Here is a 7,556-nt window from a genome sequence, read left to right on the forward strand (position 1 = left end):
GTTTATGCATTAATTGAAACTACAAATATAGAGATAGGCCTACATATTTTCTTAAAACTTAATATGTGAGAAAAACTAGCCGGAAAGTCAAATTGCAATTCAAAATATCAAATGAAGTTTTTCCTAGCAATTTGAAATTTCGATAGTTTTTCTTATAATTTTTACAACAAATAAAGGAAGAGGGATTCGAATCTTAATTTTCCTCGTAATGAAGATTAGGTACTACTTGTAAATACTTAATATTTTGCATTATAAATACCATGGTTTGAAATGTTTTAAATATTATTATATATATTTATTTGATTTATTTTTATATCAAATAATTATGATGTCATCATGATCCAGCCTCGGTTGAACCTTGATTTAACCTCAGAAACCTTAAACTTTTTCCTTCTTGAATGGTCTGGGTTTCAAGAAACCTTGAACTTTTTCCGTTTAAAAAATTATATACTATGTCATTTAAAAATAAATAAATATTCCTGTATATTAAATAATTAGCATATATAAACTACAAATATAAACTTCATAAAGGTTTCTCTATTTACCTAAAAAGCACAAATCAATTAATAATAGTTTAATACTAATAAATGTATAATAAAATAAATACTTTAAAAAAAATAGTCTAGTTAATGGGTGCTCTTAGGGCATTTGTTAATGGACCATTTTAGGAAAATTTCTATATCATTTTCATGGAAAATATTAAATACTTTATTATTAAAAATATTATTGCAATTGAAAATACTTTATTACAACAAAAAGTATTATTATTAAAAATACTTTATAGCAACAAAAAATATTTTTGGTATAATTTATTGCAACAAAGGTTACCACAATAGTAATATATGTTGCAATAAATTATGTTGGAGCATTTTAATATTAAATAATTAAAATAAATAAATATTACAACATAAATGTAAAGATATAAGAGTGAATATGGAAGATGTGAAGTTAGTGAAAATATTTAATCTCACATTGAAAAGGAGAGAGACTATTTTATTCTTTTTAATTATGGTAATTAATAGGCTAATATGAATTGTCTAAGATATTGGGCTAGATACGTGCACAAGGGGGAGGTGAAGGGTAGAGGTATCAAAATTGTAACACCCACTAGTGGAGCTTTAGGCTTGAACACTTTGTGCAGAGGTTGTTCTAGCCATACGACACTTGTTGGGCTATTGTATCCTGAAGCCTCAGTTTAAATAGTGTTGTGTAATTCCTTTTTTTACATTAATAATATTCAGAAGTATTATTCAATTTCTCATTGTGTTATTTCCATTATTATTATGATTGCACCAACAAATTACCTTTGGAAACTTGTTGACCAAATTGTAACACCCACTGATGGAGCTTTAGGATTAAACACTTTGTGCAGAGGTTGTTCTAGCCATACGACACTTGTTGGGTAGTTGTATCTTGGGGTCTCAGTTCAAATAGTGTTGCGTAATTCCTTTTTTTACATTAATAATATTCAGAAGTATCATTCAATTTCTCGTTGTGTTATTTCCATTATTATTGTGATTGCACCAACAAATTACCTTTGGAAACTTGTTGACCTGTTTTGACACTGTTTTGGCTTGTTTCAATTCTTTATAATATATGGTATATGAATATTCCATTCTTTTTCAAAAGAGTTTTGAGACTTGATGAATTACATCCTAAACTATAGGGGTATAATTAACGATATCTCTAAAACTAGGGACATTGCAATTGATTTTGAAAGATAATACAATTAATTTTTTTTTTGTCACATCAAACACAATTAGAGGTATTTGTTTATTTATTTTATTAACTTACATGTTACCTAAAGAGATTTCTACATGGTTGCCTCATCCCAACCTAGGATTTTTAGGAGTTTTGCCCTTGACTTCCTTCAAACAATTCTCCAAGCTTGCAATATAAGCATCCTTCATTTTTATTTGGCTTTCCTGCACAAAGACACAAATTTTATGAAATATACATAAATAAAATCTACAATTAGAGACAGACGAGAAAAAAGGAACCCACCAACACAACTTGAGTTATATATATGTTAATTAATTGTTCGTATATAGCTTGTTGATAGGCTGAAATCATTGCCAAACTCTTGTCAAGAAGAATACTCCAAACCTGCAAAAAAAAAAAAAAAAATTTGACAATTAGAAATTTTCTAGGCAAATGCACATGGACAAATTAGTTCACGGAAATCTGAATTAGCACCATGAACTAATAGTTTGTTAATTTTTGTAGGTTTGGAGTATTCTTCTAGAAAATTTCTAATTGGCAAATTTTTTGCAAGTTTGGAGTATTCTTCTTGACAAGAGCTTGACAATGATTTCAACATATCAACAAGCTATATACAAACAATCAATTAACACATATATAGCTCAAGCTGTGTTGGTGGGTTTCTATTTTCCCATCTGTCTCTAATCGTAGATTTTATGTATATCTCATAAAATTTGTGTCTTTGTGCAAGAAAGCCAAATAAAAATGAAGGATGCTCATATTGCAAGCTTGGAGAACTGTTTGAAGGAAGTCAAGGGCGACACTCCTAAAAATCCTAGGTCGGGATGAGGCAATCGTGTAGAAATTTCTTCGAGTAACATGTCAGTTAATAAAATAAATAAATAAATACCTCTAGTACCTGTGTTTGATGTGACTAAAAATTAATTGTGTTGTCTTTCAAAATCAATTGCAATGTCCCTAATTTTAGAAATATTGTTAATTTGAAATCAATTGCAATACCCCTAGTTTAGGATGTTATTCATCAAGTCTCAAAAATCGGATGTTATTCATCAAGTCTCAAAAATCGGATGTTATTCATCAAGTCTCAAAAATCTTTTGAAAAAGAATGGAATGATCATATAACATATATTATAAAGAATTGAAACAAGCCAAAACAGATCCAAAACAAGACAATAAGGATATGTTTGATAGATTATAATAGGTACTGTAATATAATGATTTTTCTTAAGGTTTAGTTATTCAGTAATTTGGTTATGTTTTTTTTACAGGGAATCGTCATTCATTATGAATAACTATTCTTTAAAATGAGAAATAACTATTCATCTCTAAAAAGGTTATAATAAGTATGGGGTCAGAAAATCAGGCAGCCTCGGCCCACCTCAAACCAGGCCCAGAGGCTCATGCCGAGGATGCATGTGGGATCCAAGGATAAAAGTACGGCGTCCATCCCCCAATGAACATATCCGAGGACGGGAGGCCTCTGGATGCATGTGGGATCCAAGGATAAAAGTACGGCGTCCATCCCCCAATGAACATATCCGAGGACGATCCCGTCCTCAGACATCCGAGACCTTAGAAGTACACGAGCACCACTTCAACAAAGAGGGGTCTTCTTGAATATCCGAGAAGGAAAGGGCAAGCGCCACTCGTCAGCGACGGGAGCACGGTAAAGGAGCAAGTCTAAGGCGAGCTGTCAACTCCACATTAAATGCCCCCAACTAATGTCCTGGCCGCATTAATGAGGAGGGGATTACAGAACAGTGTTACCTTGGTTGCCGCAACCCACTGGAAGAACGGGAAGGGGGCTGATGGGACAGGTACTCAAGTGGTGGCCTGGTTACTCAACAAGTGTAGGGCCGTGATCAATGGGGAAAGGAGTATATAATGTAAGGGATCTCTCTTAAGAGAGCGGGGGGTTCTTTTCTTTTGAGAGGAAGTCATAAGAACAGGAAGCTCGCCGGAGAAAGGTTGAGAAGCATCATTGTTCACGTCCACCTGAGAACTACCACGTGTGGTCGTTGCATCCCTTATTAGGGCCTAGTTCTTGACCCCACTCTCTACAAATTAATTGCAGGGCTAGCTGGGCTTGGGTCCATTCCCGTAATACACTGGGAGGCCTGAACTTGGTCCATACAATAAGTATTCCTTAGTAGTATCTTAATTTCTAAAATTAATATATTTCCAAATAAACAAACTTTTCATATGCATATAAAAATTATGAATATAAAAAATCATAAAAAATAACTAATCTCTCGTTCAAATTTAAAAAAAAAAAAATTAGGAAATATAATTATATGAATAAGATATTTCATAAAATATATTTTGAGTTTGATTTTGTTTTTTGGATACAATATATAAATTCTACTATAGCCTAATCTAAGTATATATGTGTGTGAAACTACCTCCTGAAAACTTGAATCCTAACCTTTGCCCTACATCCCACAAAGCATTTATATTTGTAGAGTGATCATTGTACCAAAGATGTACGGTGGTAAGTTTGATTAAAATACTTTCATTTCATTGTTTTCAGTGTTCTATTATTGTGCTATTACCAAACAAATGAATCGTAATATATAGTACATTACAGCATTTTATATTCCTTGTAATACCTATTTTTATTATTATATAATTACCGTTACAGTCTACCAAACGTGCCATAAATTTCCAAATGTAATTAGGCCTTTTTGTAGTAAAACTTTTGCAACAAATATTACTGTTGCAACAAAAATTTTGTTGCAATAATTTATAGAACAATATTTTTTTTGTTGCAATAAAGTATTTTTAATAATAATAAAAATATTTTATTGTAACAAAATGCTATTGCAACGAAATTTTTGTTGTGATCGCCTATTGCCACAGACTTTTTTGCAACAGCGTACTACGAAATTTGTTTGTTGTAAGAGGGGCTTATTGCAACAATTTTGAGTTTATTGCAAAAAAATATTTTGTTACAATAGAGATTTTTCTTGGTGTTTTGATGTTTTGGACAAAGTTAGATTAGATGAGATTTTTGTTCACAAACTTGTCCTTGCTACCTTAGCAAAATATCCAAGTTTGATCGAAGTCTTTTTTGTAATTTTTAGAAATTTTAAATTTTAGGGTTTTAAATTCTTATTTTTAGTTGCTTTTGAGGTTTTCTAGCCCAAATTGGACCTTTATATGCGGTAGTATAAATGTATAATAATCACAGTATCATCGTTAGGAATATTTTTACTTGAGAATTTTGTTTTATGGAGTTTATAAATTGGCTCTAAACTAATATTCAAGTCTGTTATCAATAAAATTTTAATCAGTTTATTTTCTTCTATCTTGTGTATTCTAAAGTTCTTTCTTTTGTACTCAAGCATATAGCTAAAATGAAGTTTATCCATTTCATACTTTACCTTTTACATTAACTGATAATAGATCTTGTTAGCATCTCGATAGGAGGAAAAACGAAGATGAAAGCAAGCACCTTATTAACAGTCACTTTAGGGTGCAAGCTCTTATGGTGCTGTTCAAGGTAAGTGGGAGGAAAGATCTATTATTATGAACACTATGAGATTCAAAACATACTTTCTTCTTCTTTTTTCTTTTGCTAAGACTGAAATTCAAAACATGCTTATCAATCTATCTTTGTTTGAATGTTGAAAGAGATAGTGAAGATGATAGGGAAACTGGTCTTGCTAGAGATTGCACTCGTAGACAACTTGTTGATCAATGCACTCTTAATTTAAATAAATATTCAATACCTTGATGGTATATCATACAAAGAGAAAATCGCAAATTAGATTCTTGATCTTGAATATTATTTTGTTTATTCGAAGATCTGTGAAACTTGTATTAAAATTAAAAAGGTTTATCAAGGATGCGGTAGATTGGTGGAACGTTTTTCAGCATAAAAGAAAACACTTCACAAAGCATAAAATTAAATAACAATTCACAAAAGCTAATTTAAAATTTAAAAAATAAAAATAAAAGATACCATTAACCTAAGGGCACAAATTAATGATTAATAAATACTTAATAATAAGCTGTAATGCACATTTTTCAATCTCTAAAAAAAAATGCACATTTTTCAAAGAAGATTATACTTGTTAATAATTTATTGACTTACACGCACAAATTCATTATAATTAAGTGTTTTCTTGGATATATATATATATATATATACATACATAATTTATTTTTTTAATATATAAATATAAACATTAAATACAACTTAACCATTGTTCTTGGGCATTCATTTACAAAATCATAAAAAAAATTATCACAGGTTTGCTGCTAATCAATCACTCCATTTTCAATTCAAATATAGTGTAGCTACCTATCCATGGTGGATGGGATTTACCCTTTAAACAATAATAGCCATCTCATGCATCTAACATTAGGAATTCCACACAAATCAATTGCTTCATTGTTGTTGAAAAAGGAAAAAACTTAGGTAGTTCTCGAGCAGTGCTTCGGGCTCTCACAAAGAGAGTGAAGCTCCACCCATATGTGAGAGCCCGGAGCACTACTTGAAGACTGTAAGAATTGCCTATTAAAGATGCTAATTACTCAATTTTCTTCTTTTTATTGAAAGCTGTATAATTTATATACCCATTATCATATCCCTTTCATGTCATCATCATGCTCGAAAAAATTGTTTGGTATATTCTTCCCACCAAAATAGCTCTTAATAAAAGATGGCCCCAATTTGATCTACAATGTGTCTTGTGTAACCAGTTCCAAGAGTCAGCTAAGCACATATTCATTTTTTGCCCCTGCGCTACAATCGTCTGGTCTCTAAGAGCTTGGCCATTTAACAGAGCTTTTCTCAAGCTCGTAATTTATAAAATGTCATTTTCCCTCAACCAAAAACGCATGTTTTCAAGGAAGACATCCACAAGCTCACTTTGTGCTCAGTTCTCTTCAAAACATTTGGAGAAGAAGGAATCAAACTATTTTTGCAAATCACACACCTGATTCTAGAAAGGATGTTGGAGCAATCAACAAAGCATATTAATAACATCTCTCTTTCTGGTTTGCTCGGTCACATGATCTGGTCTCGAAATGGATTCCGCCTCCAACTAGTTGGTTTTCAATAAAATTTGATGCTGCTATCAGGCCCCATTCTACTTCCACTACTGCTGTGGTAAGAAATGAATCTCGTGAGGTCTTCTTAGTTCTTAGCCCTACATATCTTTTCCCACCATCTGATCCGACCCAAGCACAAGCAACAGTTCAGGCAATCAAACTGGTTGTTTTCCATAAGTTTTCCTTTATTCTCTTTGAAGAAAACTCCAACGGTGTCATTGAGGCTCCAAGACCTCCCTTCCTCCCCTCCCTGGTTCCTTCACTTCCTTGCACCTTTTTTCCCAAAATTGAAGGCTAATCTAAACTCGATTTCTTATTGGAGCTTCTCTTTTGGTTAAAGGGATGTAAATTTTTTATCTCATAATTTAACCCATTGGGCTGCGCTTTTTAACTGGTGTGGGTCCATTTCCATCTCCTCTCTTCTCTCTTGGGTTTTTTTCCCTTAATATTGAGGATGGGTTGAAACCATCATTTAACCGAATAATGATTCGGAATGCCATGCATCCCAATGAATATCTTCTATTACCTGTGACTGTGAATGAGTAGTCAATGTGCACAATCTCCTTGTTCAATGCTTAGATTTGAATTCCACTACATTCATCTTTCAATAGGACCCCTTTCAGGAGCCGCAGATAGTGATATCCCCCTTCTCTCCGTTTCCTCCTATCCGCACACACCACTAGTATATCTAATGTTCACCAACACACATACTATCCAAATACAGCATAACACTCTTTTCAGAGTCTATACATCAAGGGTCACTATAGAAAATGCAA

Source organism: Quercus suber, unplaced genomic scaffold (genome assembly GCF_002906115.3).
Source record: "Quercus suber isolate HL8 unplaced genomic scaffold, Cork oak 2.0 scaffold_396, whole genome shotgun sequence".
In the NCBI taxonomy this organism is placed as follows: Eukaryota; Viridiplantae; Streptophyta; class Magnoliopsida; order Fagales; family Fagaceae; genus Quercus; species Quercus suber.